This window comes from Eumetopias jubatus, unplaced genomic scaffold, assembly GCF_037043125.1.
Source record: "Eumetopias jubatus isolate StellerSeaLion01/CBP00866 unplaced genomic scaffold, mEumJub1_p1.0 scaffold_14, whole genome shotgun sequence".
NCBI lineage: Eukaryota > Metazoa > Chordata > Mammalia > Carnivora > Otariidae > Eumetopias > Eumetopias jubatus.
In genome coordinates this window covers 12546605-12564094 of record NW_028274820.1, presented here as the reverse complement: position 1 = coordinate 12564094, position 17490 = coordinate 12546605, and positions in this window count along the sequence as shown.

Genomic DNA, 17490 nt, shown 5'->3' with positions numbered 1-17490 from the left:
TGAAATAATACATACATGGGTTAAAATGTGGGGCCTTCTACTACCTGTGTGATTTTGATGAATTACATAATCATTTTGAAACTCATAATTACTATCACTAAATGAGTTACTATGAAATGATGTATTATAATGTCCAGCTTATAAGTTCTCAATGAAGGATATTTATTGTTTTGTTGCTATTATTTTATGCTTCTTGGAGGGAAGCATAGTCCAGTGAAGAATTATTTAACCTAGTGAAGAACTATTGTATTAAATTGTGAAATGTCCCCCAGAGGAAGCAGAGTATATGCTGGGAGTTGAGAAGAAAAGGAATTCTAGGTTGTTGGAGAGGGGATCAGAGAAGGATTCCTGGAAGAGATGCCCATTACAACTGGCTTATAAGGGTCACCTATGATTTGAGGAAGCAGTGGTGAAGGAGGTAGACCATCCAACCATGAGCCAAATGATAAATGGAGAGCTTTTCACATTTCTCTTTTGGTTTTCTAACATGAATTCCAGGCATTTGTTGGGTATTCTCACCAGAAATGGTAAGCTTCTCAGAGCAGGAACCATGATTTTTCTTTTTATTTATTATCCCCAAAGAAAAGCCAGTATAAATAAAATAAATACTTTTGTTGACAATCTGGGGTCTGTGTAGAGGCCATTCTTATAATCAAGAGATTGATTAATACATTGTAAAAACTCTCTCTCTATATCTCAAAAAGAGAATAAGAAGGAGGTGGTTCAAGAAGGCAGTGTAGGGAGATTCTGAACTCACCTTCTCCCACAGACACAACAAATCTACAGATACATAGGGAATAATCCTCTAAGAAGTCCTGAAAACTAAATGACTGACACCTCCATAACAAAGAATAAAAGGGCCACATTGAGATAGGCGAGGCAGAGAGACACTCTCACCAAAAATCCTACCCCACATGTGGCAACCCACTTATCAGGAGAAGTGTCAATAATATGGAACTGTTCAATGAGGAGTGAGGGTTTGTTCCCCACATGAGGATCCCAACTTTTTTTTAAAGATTTTATTTATTTATTTATTTGAGAGAGAGAGAGAGAGAGAGAATGTATGGGGAGAGGAGCAGAAGGGGAGGGAGAGGGACAAACAGACGCTGCGGCTCGATCGCAAGACCCTGAGATCATGACCTGAGCAGAAACCAAGAGTTGGCTGCTTAACTGACTGAGCAACCCAGGCACCCCAGGACCCCAACTCTTAAGTCCTGCAACAGAGAGACAATCCCCCTAAACATAAAACCAACAGGAATTATGTCCAGGAGAAACATAGAACTGTAGGGAGTGGAGAACCCACCCATAAAAGGTTATACAGACTCACCCTGAGAACCATGCCAAAGCAGCAATTTGAAAACTGCCTAGACCACATGTGAAGTAGACTTACTTACTAATCTTAAAGTGATGGCTAGAGAGTCAGGAACCTGTTGGGATTCTCTCCTGGGCTGGAAGCACTAGTGGGCACTGTTTTTTGCAATTCCACTCCACCTTGCTAATCCCAGTGAAGGTGGATGCCATTTTGACACTCTTCCTCTAAGCTGTTAGCACAGGTGGGTTAGCCTCAGCCCTCTACAGCCCAACAAACCACCCTCGTCCCCCGCCCTTCACCTAAAGCCACAGCCTGCCCATAGCTGGCTGGCACACAAAGTCCACACAGGGGACATCCCTGGATCCCTGGAGCATCTGGCTCTGGTGACTAGGGGGATTGTGATCCTGGGCCCCATGGGTCATCTTTTCTACAAGGCCATTCCTTCAATATTGGGAGAAATAGCTTTTTCACCTAATACATAGAAACAGACAGAATCAGGTAAAGTAAGAAGACAGAGGAATATGTTCCAAACAAAAGACCAACAGAGCCTCAGAAAAAGATCTTAATGACATGGAGATAAATAATCTACCCAAAAGAGTTCAAAGTAATGGTCAAAAAGATGCTCACGAAACTAGGGAGAAGAATGAATGAACACAGTGAGAATTTCAACAATAAGACAGAAAATATAAGAAAGTGTAAAACAGAATATCTGAACTGAAAAATTTACTAGAGGGGTTCACCAACAAATTGGAAGGAACAGACGAACAAATCAGTGAGCTGGAAGATGAAGCAATGGAACTCATCCAGACAAAGAAGAAAAAGAAAATAAAATTTAAAGAAAATACCATAAAGGACTGGGACACCTGGGTGGCTCAGTCATTAAGCTTCTGCCTTCGGCTCAGGTCATGATTCCAGGGCCCTGGGATCAAGCCCTGCATTGGGCTCTCTGCTCAGCTGGAAGCCTGCTTCTCTCTTTCCCACTCCCCTTGCTTGTGTTCCCTCTCTCACTGTCTCTCTCTCCCTCTGTCAAATAAATAAATAAAATCTTAAAAAAAAAAAAAAGAAAAGAAAATACCATAAAGGACCTATAGGAAAACATCAGGTGGAATAACATGCCCATTTTAGGGGTCCCAGAAGGAGAAGTGAGAAATGGGCAGGAAACTTATTTGAAAAAATATTGGCTGAAAACTTCCCTAATCAGGGGAGGGAAACAGAGATTCAGGCCTAGGAAATCCAGAGACCCACACCAAGGCACATTATAATTAAAATGTCATAAGTTAATGATAAAGAGAGAATCTTAAAAGCAGTAAGAGAGAGAGAAAAACAAACAAATATTATATACAAGGGCAACACCATAGTGCTATCAGCAGATTTTTCAGCAGAAACTGAAGGTCAGAAGAAAGTGGCATAACATACTCAAAGTACTAAAAGAAAAAAATTTCCAACTAAGAATACTCTGCCCAATAAGGTGTCATTCAGAATTAAAGGAGAGATAAAGAGTTTCCCAGACAAACAAAAGTTAAAGGAGTTCATCACTACTAAACTAGTCTTACAAAAAAATTTAAAGGTACTTCTTTTAATGGGCAAGGCCATAATTAGCAGCAAGAAATTATGGAAGGAAACAATTTCATGAGTAAAGCAAGCATACGGTAAAGGCAGTAGAGCAAACACTCATAGAACTAGTATAAAGGTTAAAAGACAAAAATAGTAAAATCAATTATATCTAAAAATTAGTTAAAGGGACTCCAAAATAAAAAAAATGTAAAATATGAAAACATATATATACATATATATATATAACACGGAGGGGGGAGTACAGATGAAGTTCTTTTAAAATATGTTCACATTTAAGTGACATTAACTTAATATACACTGCTGTATACTTAGGATGTTATATATATATCTCATGGTAACCACAAACCAAAAACCTATAATAAAGAAAGTCATCATTCACAAGCAAAGAGAAAAATAGAAGAAAGGAACAGAGAAGAAATACAAAAACAACCAGAAAACAATTAACAAAATGGCAATAAGTACATACCCATCAATAATTACCTTAAATGTAAATAGTCTAAATGTTCTAATAAAAAAGCTATAGGGTGATAGAATGGAAACAAAAACAAGACCCATCTATATATTGTCTCAAGACACTCATTTCAGACCTAAACACACATGCAGACTGAAAGTGAAGGAATGGAAAAAGTTATTCCATGCAAAAGGAAATGAAAATAAAGTTGGGGTAGCAATACTTGTATCAGACAGATAGACTTTAAAACAAAGACAGTTATAGAGATAAAGAAGGGTATTACATAATGATAAAGATATCAATCCAACAAGATGATATAGCAATTGTAAATAACTATGCACCCAACATTGCAGGACCTAAATCCATAAAACAAATATTAACAGATATTTAGTATCTGTTACAAGGGAGAAGTTGACAGTAATATAATAACAGTAGGAGAATTTAACACCCTACTTGTATTAATGGATAGATCATCCAGGCAGAAATCAATAAGGAAACAGTGTCTTTTTTTTTTTAAGATTTTATTTATTTATTTGACAGAGAAAGACACAGTGAGAGAAGGAACACAAGCAGGGGGAGTGGGAGAGGGAGAAGCAGACTCCCGGCTGAGCAGAGAGCCCAATGCGGGGCTCAATCCCAGGACCCTGGGATCATGACCTGAGCCAAAGGCAGATGCTTAGCAAGTGAGCCACCCCGGCACCCCAGGAAACAGTGTCTCTGAACAACACATTAGACCATATGAACTTAGACATACACAGAATATTCCATCTGAAAACAACAGAATACACATTCTTTTCAAGTGCACATGGAACATTCTCCAGGAAAAATCACATATCAGGCCATAAAATGAGTCTCAATAAATTTAAGAGGATTGAAATAATATCAAATATCTTTTCCAACCATAAGGGTATGAAACTGGAATTCAATTATAAGAAAACTTGAAAAAGAAAAAAACCACAGACATGTGAAGGCTAAACAACATGCTCCTAAACAACCAATGGGTCAATGAAGAAATCAAAGAATAAATAAAAAAAAAAACCATAGAGACAAATGAAAATAAAAACAGTCCAACATTTTTGAGATCTAGCAAGAGCATTTTTAAGAAGGAAATCTATAGCAATATAGGCCTCAAGAAATAAGAAAAATCTCAATCTAACCTTATCCCTGAAGAACCTAGAAAAAGAAAAAGAAAAAACAAAAAACAAAAAAACAAAGCCTAGAGTTAGTAGAAGGAAGAAAATAATAAAGATCAGAGCAACAAATAGAGACTGACAAAATAATAGAAAAGACCAATGAAACCAAGAGCTGGCTTTAGTTTTTAAAGATTTATTTATTTATTTGAGAGAGACAGTGGGAGAGAGAGAGAGAGTGCACAGTGTGGGGGAAGAGGAAGAGAGAGAATTCCAAGCAGACTCCCCACTGAGTGTGGAGCCCGGCATGGGGCTCGATCTCACAACCCTGAGATCATTACCTGAGCTGAAATCAAGAGCTGGACGATCAACTGACTGAGCCACCCAGGCACCCCAAGAGCTGATTTTTTGAAAAGATAAACAAAATTGATAAAACTTTAGCCAGACTCATTATAAAAAAGAGAGAACCCCAATAAATAAAATCAGAAATAAGAGAGAAGTAACAACTAACACTATAGAAACAAGGATCATAAGACACTACTACAAAATATTATATGCCTATGGACAACTTTGAAGAAACAGATAAATTCCTAGAAACATACAATCTTCCAAAACCAAATAAAGATGAAATAGAAAAACTGAATAGACTAATTACAAGTAATAAAATTGAGTTAGTAACCAAAAAACTTCCAAGAAATAAAAGTTCAGAACCAGACAGATTCATAGGTGAATTCTACCAAACATTTAGAAAACAGTTAATACCTATTTTTCTCAAACTATTCCAAAAAATATAAGAGTAAGAAAAGCTGCCAAATACATTCTACGAGGCCAGCAATACCCTGATACCTAAACCAGACAAAGACATGACAAAAAAAGAAAACTACAGGCCAATATCCCTGATGAACATAGATGCAAAAATCCTCAACAAAATATTAGCAAAGAGGATTCCTCTTGTTTAGCCGTGTGATTTTGTGGAAAGACCCCACTTGAAGCTCTAGAAGTATACTCAAATTAGTTTAACTCTGTCAGAGTTTCCACCTTCAGTCCCTGTGATCAGTACAAGAATGGGAACACAACAGTTTGGGCCAAGGACTGATAACAGGTGCCAGGACGAGTGGATAGATCAGAAGAGCCTTGTTCTCTTCTGGATGACATTTGAATTGTGAAGCTTGAAGTTCCCACAGCCATTTTGTGACCACAGAGGGGAGCCCTGAACCGCCCAAGGAAGTCTCCCTTCTGTGAGCCTTCAGGACAGGTAAGAATTGCCTTTCCCCTGTTCTGGAAAGGCTTCACCCTGGAAAGAGTGGGCCACAGATGACTTGTATAGAATAGTTCTGGTTATTAAGGGGAAGAGATGCTGCTTTGCAGTGAGCCAAACCTGGCTTCAAATCCCAGATGTAGTGATACTTAGTAGCAGTCTCTGAACCTCAGTTTCACTGTCAGTAAAGTGGGGGAAAAACCATATGTACAAGTGGTGAGAATTTAAGGAATATATTGAAGAGCATGAACATTATGAGATTGGGGTGCTGTGAAAAAGACAGACACAGCAATACAGAGGAGTGGGGAGAGAGTGAGAGAGGGAGACAGAGGGGATGTGTCTAGAAGGAGTCTGGCCCTGGGGATCTTGTTCAAATGCAGATTATTAGTCGAGAGGACTTGGATGAGTCTGGAGTTTCTGTGTTTCTAACTAGCCCCCTCCTCTCGGTGATACTGATCTGGTTTGCGGACCACTTGGGTAGCAAAGTTCTAGATCACAAATGAGGATGGACCTTATCATCCTTATTTTCATTCCCTAGAAGTCCTCTCTACTATCCATTCAATGTCAGTTCTGGATGTATTCAGTGTTCTGTGTGCTGTGTTTGCTACTACATAAGGGAAAAGGCTTAATTATGGCAGGCGAAGGGGATGCCCCATCACCTCTGCTTATCCTGTGTAGCTTAACTGGAAACTCCTTTACAAATGAAGCTGAGCTCATAAGTCAGAAAGCATTGGTGTAATCATGGCCAAAGCCTGGGTGGAGGGCTTCTAGGGAGGGAAGGTAGGAAATGAAAGGTTCTCAGTGTCACCAATTCTCACCATTGTTGGATGTTCACATCTCACTGCACAGGAAACAGCTTCATCTACAGTTTCCTTCATGAGTCCAGGAAGATCAAATGACTCTTTGGGTAGAAGGTAGGTAAGAAGGGGACTTGTTTCCCATCAGCAAGAATTTTACATGTGGCTAGAATCCAATACCAGGGTTCTGCACATGTAAGATGTAATTGAAGAGCAATAGATTCAGACTCAGAAGAACTAACTGCATGTCACTCACAGCTCTGAAGTTACCTGCTCAGGTTCTTGGACAAGCTACCCAACCTCCCTGAGACTCATATTATTCATCTGTAAAATGGAGGTTATCAACTAGTCCAAGCTTTCTTTCTTTTTTTTTTTAAAGATTTTATTTATTTATTTGAGAGAGAGAGAGAGAATGAGAGATAGAGAACACGATAGGGAAGAGGGTCAGAGGGAGAAGCAGACTCCCTGCTGAGCAGGGAGCCCGATGCGGGACTTGATCCCGGGACTTCAGGATCATGACCTGAGCCGAAGGCAGTCGCTTAACCAACTGAGCCTTCCAGGCGCCCCTAGCCCAAGCTCTCTAACAACTCTATCATGAGGAACAAGTAAGAAAATAGATGCAAGAACTTTGAAAAACAAATACAACATTATACACTTGTGAAGAATTATAGGGACAAGAGTTCTAAGGCAACTTAGCTACCCAATTGCCCAACTGTAAAATTATGGCTAAGACTTTGAAAACCCATTAGGTGGGCCCGAGGAAGGGGCAAAACAGAGAGAAAGGGGCACAAGCTGCTCAGGAAATCTATCATGTACCATGTTGTTTCATATAGCTGGTCATCTTTGCCCCCATGGTCAGGACAGAGCCAGCCAAAGCAAGACTCCAAATGGTGGACTAGATGGCCCCCTGAAGGTGTGCATCTGACATTTATTAAGCAAATTAATATCCGCCGAAGGCGTATATACACCTTGCATCCCCCTTCCCTCCTCCTCTATCTCAGCACTTGGCATTATATATATATATATATATATATATATATATATATATATATATATATAATATTTCAGTTTTCTCTCTTCATCACTATATGGTAGTTTCATGAAAGTTTGATTTCTTTGTTTACTATTATATACTCAGCACCTAGCACAGTCTGAAAATAATAGGTGCTCAATAAATATCTCTGAATGAATGATGCCCTGATATCAATGTCCCTAAACCCTTCCCTAAACTTATAGTTTTATTCTTATGCTTTTTTCTTCCTCATTCTTTTTATCTCCTTCAATATTTTCATTAGCCTACTTTAATCATCATCACTATCATAATCAGATAAATTTTTCTGTATTTCTATTTGTGGAGAATTTGAAAACCTATGGCTCTCCAAGGCAACAGCCTCCTGGCAATATATCCATTGGGCACAAGAGGGACCAACAATTGCATTTCAAGTTAAACATTTCTGAAACTCCTTCAGGCAGATTGCTTCCTTTGTGAAATCCACTTCTCAGGGTATGCTTCTCCCCAGGGCATTTATGAAAAGCGACTAAGATAGATAAGAGAAAAGTCATAAGATCACTTTCCTGGTGATATCATAAATTAGGGCAAATTGTATGCCAATATTCTAACTCCCTGAATTGCACAGTGATTTCTGAGTGGCAAGAATCATATTTCTTTAGTGTGAGAAATTTTGTCACAGGCAGGAAAATATCATTGGAAAATGTTTGACATATAGTAAGCACTCAAAATTTTTGGAATGAGTATGTGGATGAAATCCTCCTGTATGCTTCCTTTCTCCTTTCTATGTTGGTGGCTTGAATATGGGGATTTGTGGTAGAATTAACTACATGTCCATACTTTTTTCTCCAAAACCCAGCTGTCCCTGTGTAGCCTCTGTCTTCCTGTACATAAAACATTCCCTGTGCATCTGGAGACTCAGAGAAAGGACCCCGCAAGTCTGCACATGAAATTTGCAGCACTCAGCTTCTGCACCTGTGGGCTGAGTGATCTGGAATATATTTGTGTATCCCGGTCACACTTGGAGCAGTGAGATTTGACCTTTAGAAAGCAGTGGTTTGTTGAGAGCCTGTTCTTAGTTCTTTTTAAATCATGTACACATTGCAAAAGTCGGACACCTCTGCCTACCAAAGGCTGAAAGAATGTGCCTTGAAGCCAAGTCTAGACAGAATTCCAAGGCAGGGGAGTCAGTGGGACAGGGAAATCACCACAGGGTCTATGCCAACTTTCTGTCCTGCTATTTTACCACTTTTGTGTTTCTGGATTTTAGCCAACATGAGAGGCCTTTTGTGCCAAGAATGACCATAACAAGTGGGTTGGGGTTTCCACTGAAGGTTAATTTAAATGTTCCACCTTCCTTCAGCTCCTCATTTAGAGTGTGTTACTGTTCCCAAAGCAGCCCCAAGACTTTCCAGGCCTCTGGTTTACTGAGGGAAGGAGCAAAGGGAGGCCAAGCTACTCTGTCATTTCTCAGTTTATAGACACCTGTAATCAATCATCAGATGAATGGGGATTTACAAAAACAATTGAATTAGGAAAGTACTAATCCCAACTGTCAATGTGATGAGTAAAATACAGAATGAAGGTGAAAAAGACAGGCAAGATGTTTCTGCAGCACTTTCTGCAGATGTCCTATCCAATTTAACAACTCAAGGTTGTGCCATACTTGAACCACACAGCCAGCACCCTATTAAAAGCTGGCACCCTAAATCCTCATGTGGTTCATGATCTTTATCTTAAACTGCCTGTCCCCACCTATTTCAAATTCCATGTCCTGAGGGTAACATTCCTACAGTGTCCGACTTTCCTTGTTTATAGTCTGCTCTCTCCCTCATCCCACACATCCAATCAGTCTCAAAGTCCTGCTGATTTTACTTCCTGCGCATTCACATCCACCTCTACTGATACTGCTCAGGTGCTGGCCCTTCCATCACTCACCTGGACCAATGAGTCATCTTCTGCTCACCCTCCTCAGCCATATTCTCTACCCCAAGCCCACTCTCAAACACATCCTCCACATTGCAGCCAGCACCATGAATCTACCATATGAATCTGACCTTGCTCTCTCCTGCCTAACATTCTCATTTTTGGTCATACCAGACAGTTTATAATCTACCTGACACCGCCCTCCACACACACCTCTGCTGTATCATAACTTGTGCCTTTGCCCTTGCTTTACCCACTTCCCAGGCATTCTTAACTTGCTTCACTAACATTTACTTCTCAATCTTGGATAAGGTTATATGTTCTAGAAATCTTCTCAAATACACCACTTTGGGACAAACGTCCTTTCTCACTCTGCTCATAACTTTCCATGTAATTTTGAAATTATTTGATGTCATATCTTCCCTAAACTCTCAGATCCCACAAGGTAGGATTGTACCTATAATGCCTGGTCCAATACTTGGAACACAATAGGTACTCAGGAAGTCTTTGTTCAATGGGAATGATAAGCTTCACTTTCTCCTCAAGTCAGTTCTTGGCATTGATCTCTTGACTTGGCTTTATTTCCTGTCTTGGCAATGATTTAGACTGTTCTTCTTCTAGTGATGCTGCCTCTGGTGTCTTGGTGAAGGAGATCACTCTCAGTGGTTCAGGATCCAGTCTTGGGGTCTCTCAGTGGCCTCTTTACAATTCAAAGAAGCTTTTTCAATGAGGATTTAATTCCTCAATGACTTTGAAACTAGGTTTGGTGAGTTGAGTTTATGATTACTGTGAAATTAAAAAGTTGTCTCAGAATAAATACAGAGAGGAATAGGATTATATGGAAGAGGTAACGATGGTATAGCATCCTATAGACCAAAGGGCTGGCCATCTTATTTGGAGATGTTAGTAGACCTAGTACCCAGTTGGTAATAATGTTTATTTTCTAAATTCTGGCTGAATATCAGCATCACCTAAGAAACTTTTAGGAAAGTTGATGGCCAGATACAATCCCAGAGATTCTGATTATTTGGTCCAGGTAGAACCTGAGTATTGGCATCTTCTGGAAAGTCCTCCAATGATTTTTTTGAGCATCCAGGATTGGTCTATAAAGGAATTCTCCCCATTAGCTTCTTCCCAGCCAGAGTGAGTCTTGTCCACTATGCCCCTAATGATAGTGGATTTCACAAAAGCTTAGGTGATCTCCCTTTAGCACAGCTTCAAATGATTCTTCAACCTGGAATTTCACTACGAGAGGCATTTGTTGAAAAAAAAAACTACAAAAAGATCATATTTATGTTTTCCTAACGGTTAATTTAAGCATTGATAGGCACTTGCACATATAAATATATACCTAATGCAAATGTAACACGTCTTGTGTATACACAGAATGTGGGAGGACAGGTATTGCTGTGCTGTGACTTGCTGAAATCCATACTTTTAACTTTATTTGGAGAAAGTCTGGAGATTGGCCTTCATAAACTTAGGTGGGAAGACATTCCAGGGAAGCAAAATTTGCCATCCCAAAATGTGTCTCTTCGGCATGTAGGATTATTTCATGCTGATTATTTTGAAAAACAAAAACAAAAAAAAACCAAAAAACAGAAGACTTAAGAAGCTTTTGTTTTTGTCTAAAAAGAATTTAAATAGAATTTAAATCTAAAAAGAATTTAGATAAAGTATCTATTCCAGGAAGGGAGTTATCACCATGGATAACTACAGTATTAATATGAACTAGATATGGGAGACAGGGAGGAACCTAGGAAAGCCTGTTTGATAAAAAGTCCTATGTTTCTGAATAGCTCAGAAAATATTTGTTTACTGAAAATTTATTCTTTCCATTCTTCCTGTGAATTGTCCTCCCTCTCTGTGAAGCCCAGGATCCCTACCCCTTCTCCTTAGTCCAGAATGACAGATATACCTCATTTTGCCTGACTATCTTTGGAATCTCTCATGTTTACATGGATTCCCTGTACATATGTAATTAAATTTGATTCTCTTCTATTAATATGCCTCATGTCAATTTAATTCTCAGACCAGCCAGAAGAATATTAAAGGGTGGAGAAAAGTTTTTTCCTCCCCAACAATATCTTTCAGGGTGAGGGGGCTACCTGAAAGACAAACTTTCCTGTTGCTCAGTTTTTTATTTTTTTTTCCTTTTAAAGTATTCTTCATGTTTTCCTGAAGGAAGACCAACCATCATCGAGAAGATTAAGTAGTATATCAACCCTTGGCATTATAACTTAAGTTTAAATTTTTTTTTCATTTTTCAGGTATTTCATATCTGCTACATTGGAGTTACAAGTTCAAAAATTCTGTGCTCACATTTCTTTTGGTCTTTGAAGAACATCAACCTTGGGAGGGTAGGGTAGCAGAGGTTAAGCAAAGGTGTTTGATACTTGCTTCATATTCATTGAGGAGACTGTAGATTATGACTTAGTGATTATAAAGCAATTAGAGTGGTGCCTTGAACCCAGTTAGTCATATATGTGTTTGTTAAACAAAAACAAATACATATAATGGAAAGCTGCTATTTTTGCTTCCTGAAGCTCCTTCCCCAAACTTATCATAGAAAGTTTCCAGGAGCAGGGCCATAGTATGACACTCGGGCCTGCCTTTCTAGCACTTTTATCTTCATTGATTCCTTCCTAATAGTCTTATAGCAAAGGCTTTTACTTTGCCAGTCCTTTTCCTTTCCAGGACAATTTAGGAGTGCTTTTATTTTTTTGTCTCTGAGATTTGGGAGCAGGCAGAGTTCATAGAGAAATTACAAGTCGAATTTAAAGCAACTCAACAAGTTCTTATTAAGTATCACTATGTTTGTGTGTGCATATGTATTTTTCATTACACTTCACACACACACACACACACACACACACACACACACACACACACACAAAACCTATTGGTTTTGGATGCAAGGAGTTTGCAATCTGGTCGATACGTCCATAATTTATCCATATCCCAAATGTTTTCTTGCAAAGAGCCTGACATTAAATGGAATAATTTTTTTAGGCTATAAAATGACAACTCTTCAATTGTAAGCAACTAAGTTAGACTGTGGCTAACTTAGGTTAAAAAATGAATTTGTTGGAAAGATAATGGAGAACACTCAGAATTAAGGAAGCTTCACGATTATTTTTTTAAAGACCCTATGCTAGATTGTGTTTTGTTAGAGGGGGTGAGAAATTTAGATTTAATTATAATGAAAAAGGAAACCATCAATGGATTTAAGGGAGAGAAGTGGAGTGATCTGATTTATATTTTCAGGTAATGGCTCTAGCTGCTGTGTGGCTAATGGATTGTAGACATGGGAGATAGGATCAGGATAGTAAGTTAGGAGACACATTTCAGCCAGGTGAGAAATGATGGGGCTCTTGCTAGTGGGAAATATCCACACGGAGAGTAATGAACAGAAGTGAAACATATTTTTAAGATTAGGGAAGGGAAAGAAGCATCAAAGGCTCCTCATCAGAAGCTCTAAGACTTCTGACAGGACCAATGAGGTGAACAGTCATGCTACATACTAAGAAGAAAAAAACTGAAAAAGAAATATGCTTGAGGATGGCATCAAAATTATTGTTGTGGCAGTTTGAGATGCCTATTATATATCTACATGGAAATGGTAAGTCAGGAGGAGGTATCAGAGTCTGGAGTTTCAGGGAAAGGCCAAGGCTAAGGATATCTCTTTTCAAGTTTTATATAGGTGAATTTAAAGTGGTGGGTGTGGATGAGTTTTCTAAGTTAAAGACACAGAGAGAAAACAGAAGAGGGCTAGGATGGCGCTTTTGGGTGGGCAGTTTCTTTAAAGGTCAACCAGAGAAGGCAGGTGGGTGTGGTGTCACAGCAACTCAGACAAGATGCATTAAATCTTGCTGAGAAGTAAAGAGAGGAGAAGGAGGCCACCAGTGGATTTGGTGGTGGCATAGAAGTCATGGGTGACTTTGACAAAGGCAGACAGAAGGGTATGGTAGAAACAGAGGTCTTACTGGGATGAGATGTTTTTCTTCATTCTACCTAGAACAGTGGGAAGCAGAGAATGGGATGTTAATTGGAGGGGGTGTAGCCTCAAGGTGGGAATATTTTAAGGTTGGCTGTTTGGATGCTGATGGCAGTGATCCAGTAGAAAGGGAGAATGTGATGATTTAGCAAAGACTGGAGCCAAGTCTTTGAAAAAACAAGAAGGCATGAGATCCAGGTGTGTAATTGGAACAATTACCATTTGATGGGAATGGGAACTTCATCCTTTAGCAAAAGGCAGAGGGCAGAGAACAGGGGTCAGCAAATATGGTGGAGGAGAGATGAGAAACCTCCTACCTACTTGCTTGTTTTCTCAATAATGAGGCAACAGCTGAGACTATGAGTAGCCTCGGTGTAGCAAATATTAGGATAAACAGGTAAAAAATAGTTGTTTGGGGAGTCTTAAAGTGAACATGAAAGGGAAATACATGTAGAGCTGCCTGGTACTATTGAGCATCCATTTCAGATTTTGGACATGAGATTTGAGACCAGTCGGTATAACGGGGTTTTTGTCCACCAATGTTTAGCTGCAGTGGGGCAGGACCTATGGCTGCTACTATTATTAATAATACGAGCTAGCGTATATTGAATGCTTACTTTGTGTCAGATACTTTTTAAAGCACTTTACAAGTGCTTACTTTATGATGTATGTGCTATTATAGGTAAGGAAACTGAGGCACAGACAGATTAAGTAATTTGTTCAAGGTTACACAGTAAGCAATGGCTAGAGCCCAATACAGATCCTAGCAACTAGGCTCAAAGGACCACATAATTTGCACCTCTTTAGCATTATTACTAGTAAAAACAAGCCGATGGTATATAAAGCATCTAGCACAGTGCTCTGCCCATAGGAAACATTCAATGAATTTTAGCTAATACGAATAGCAGCATTTAGAGATTTACTCCATAGAAACTTTGTAAAGTTTAAAAAAGCTGACATGTATGAATTCTGAGACTAGCACCTGGAACTTATAAATGTTGGTGCACTTCTGCTCTATCCTCCCCCCACCAACCCAGGTAATTTGACAGCTAAATCTAGTCATTTGATAGCCAAGAACTGTGTTGCCAAGAGATGCCACTAGGTGGCGCCACCAAAGAGCAAGCCTGTTTCGTTCACCTTCGGGTCTTCAGACACAGGTGGGCAAGCAGAAGCTGGACCTTGACAACCAAAAGAAGAGTTGTCACAAATAAATAAATGGACAGAGAAGGGATCGAGTTGCATTTAAAGCATATATCTGGGCAAGCAAATAAAACAAAGAGTATGTATATCCAAAGAAACTGTTGTTTGATAGGCCAGCAACAAAAGCCAATGCAAATTTCTTGCGCTCACAAGCTAAATAAGACAGGAATCTTGCCTACTTTCTCCAAATCAAGCTATGCTTCAAAACTGTTAAATCCATGGGTCAGACAAAATTTCAAACAGTGGGCACGGACGTACACGTCTTTCCTTTTCGTGCCTCCAGCACAGGTAATTGAGATGCCGAGCTTTAACTAGGTAAGGTCTGTGTTCCCGCCCCCACCGTCAGCCCAGCCCAACCTATAATTTGATAGCTATCTCTCTAGCTGGCAGTTCCATCCAAAGGCAACAAATGAAAACCCCTAGTGTTCAAGGAACGTTGCCTCAGAAGGAGACTATTTCAGGTATCCTCGTTTGGGCAACACCTGCATTCCAGTCCTTTCTTCTAAATGGCAACAGTCAGCCATAGAAACAGCAGAGCATACTTTCCTTATCTTTGTTTCCCTCAGAGCAGTGATGTAATGTGATGGAAATCTCTGCCTGTTTATTGTATCATCAGCAATAGCTCTATGACTACATAGTATTCTGAAAAGGGCATAGATACAATTAAAATGTAAATAAACTAAAAACCCACCTCACCACATTATCATGGCCTTTGGGTACATTTTCTGAGTTCCACCCTCCCTATTCCTGGCCATATTCAAGTCTTGGTATTGTTTCCTGGATTGTCCCACTAAGGCCATATGTATCTGCTTGTAGCCAGTGCAACTGAGCTCCACAAACACAGATTCCCATGAAAACGGAACAAAAGAGGAGGGAGAGGCTGAGCATGTTAAATGTCTCATTAGGCCTTCTGTCTGATTCTCATTAGATTCGCTGACTGCTTCTCATTAGGCCCATTGCCTCAACTTCTTGCAGGCCCTGAATATGTAGGCCAGGGCTTATTGTCATGGTTGGTCCAGAAGATCCATTTCATTTATTCACAAATTGAATGTGGCTTCTGAAAAGTCCCAGGCAATTTTTTTTTGGCAAACTTAAGACAGGCTTATTGTTGTTATTTGGTAATTCTCAAGTAATCCTAAGCAGGGTGGGCAGGAGAAATAATTTAAAGACCCAGGAAAAAAACTTCAAACCCTGTTGCAGAATTGGGATGTTGGGAGCTAACTTGCCAGCCTGAGGTGCAGACACCAGCAACGGGTGACATTGTGGGCAAAGTCACAAATACCACTGGGTCAGATATAACAAGATGCCCACAGCAGGGTATGGAGGAGGGTAGCTGTCAGGGACCATTGGTGAGCTGCAATTCCCATCCTCCCTGATCTCTGGGAACATTTGCCCAGCTGCTGAATTAAGAGCCAGATGATAGTATGGAAAAGTCACCATACAGTCAAGTATTGTACAAATTATGTGTGTAGTGTGAAAAGAAATCATTTATATCTCAATATTCTTCTCACTAAAACAAGTGGCTGCTTCCTTCTACTGGGAAGAAAGCTCCCAAGATATGGTGCTATTGGATGACATCAGTGGACATGGCCCTGAATTATAATACAAAATGTGTATCTTCATTGGAAAAACAGATGCAGATGAGCATTTGCTCAAAAAGTGGCAAACAAATGCCTACTTTCTATGTTCTCTCTTTGCTCTTGTTTTCTGTCTTGATGTTTGAGTTTCTTATTGGATGAACATGATAGGGATGCAAAATGGTTTTGAGAGTCATCTGGTGCCCGAAATCAGAGAAGTGATACTCAGGAATTATTATTATTACTATTTTCTTCCCGGACAGTCAAGTTCGAAGGAGGAAATTTGGTAATTTCACAAAGCAAATGTTTCCCTCCTAACTGATATGTGATCTGGGTTGGATATATAGACCTGTAGAGGAAAATCAGATTGCCCAAGAGAAACATTTGTGAAATTAGATATCAACATAAGATTTTATACCTTCTCCCTCACTTATGACCCTACAGAGAGGGGAGAGAAAAGGTGCCTCCATAGAAAACTTTGTCCTTCATCAGGAAGTAAGGCTGGTATTCCCCAGGGAAGGAGGAGGGTGATGACTCACTGAGGAGGCAGCGGGTGTGGTCCCTTTTAGACATGCTCCAGCTGCTCCATAAGCTGGAAAGACATGGTCACTTCTCCTTTGTGGATTTTGCCTGAGTTTGCAGTGTCCTGTTTCTGAGATGGAGCTGAAATCATATTTTTATCCTATCTCATATGAAGATTTTCTCTCTCAGTATATGACCATATCAGTGCAGTTACATATTTTTAAGGTTACTGCCTTTGGAGCAGGCTAAGTGATCCATCTTAAAATGATCCTGTGTAGAGACTTGAGAATAGAACCTGCTTGTGTAAAAGGGTTTGGCCATTCCAAAGATACTTCTATGAAAGTTTTTTTTTCCCCCTCCCCTCCAATATTGACTTCTAAGCAAGTTTCAGCATCCTTGGTGAGCTGCACTCATCCTTTTGTAAGTACTTTCTCTTTGGAGGACTTGACTTCTGAGCATTCCAGGAAACATGTAACCCAGACTGCAATGTTCATTCACAATATTCCCAAACAAAAAATCTTTTTCTCCTAATTGGCTCACGGAGTACACTGTTTTATGAAGACCTTCTAAGATGGCAGGCAGATCTCTGTGTGTTAATATCTGGAAGAGACATTCTTATTGGTGCCGTGGGCAATGATTGTGGATATGACATAAAAATTTTGGCTCTAAAGCTCTTTAGCAAAAAGCTCAGTTCAGAGACAGGCTAGAACAACGGGCTGAAAATGATCTTGGCCTT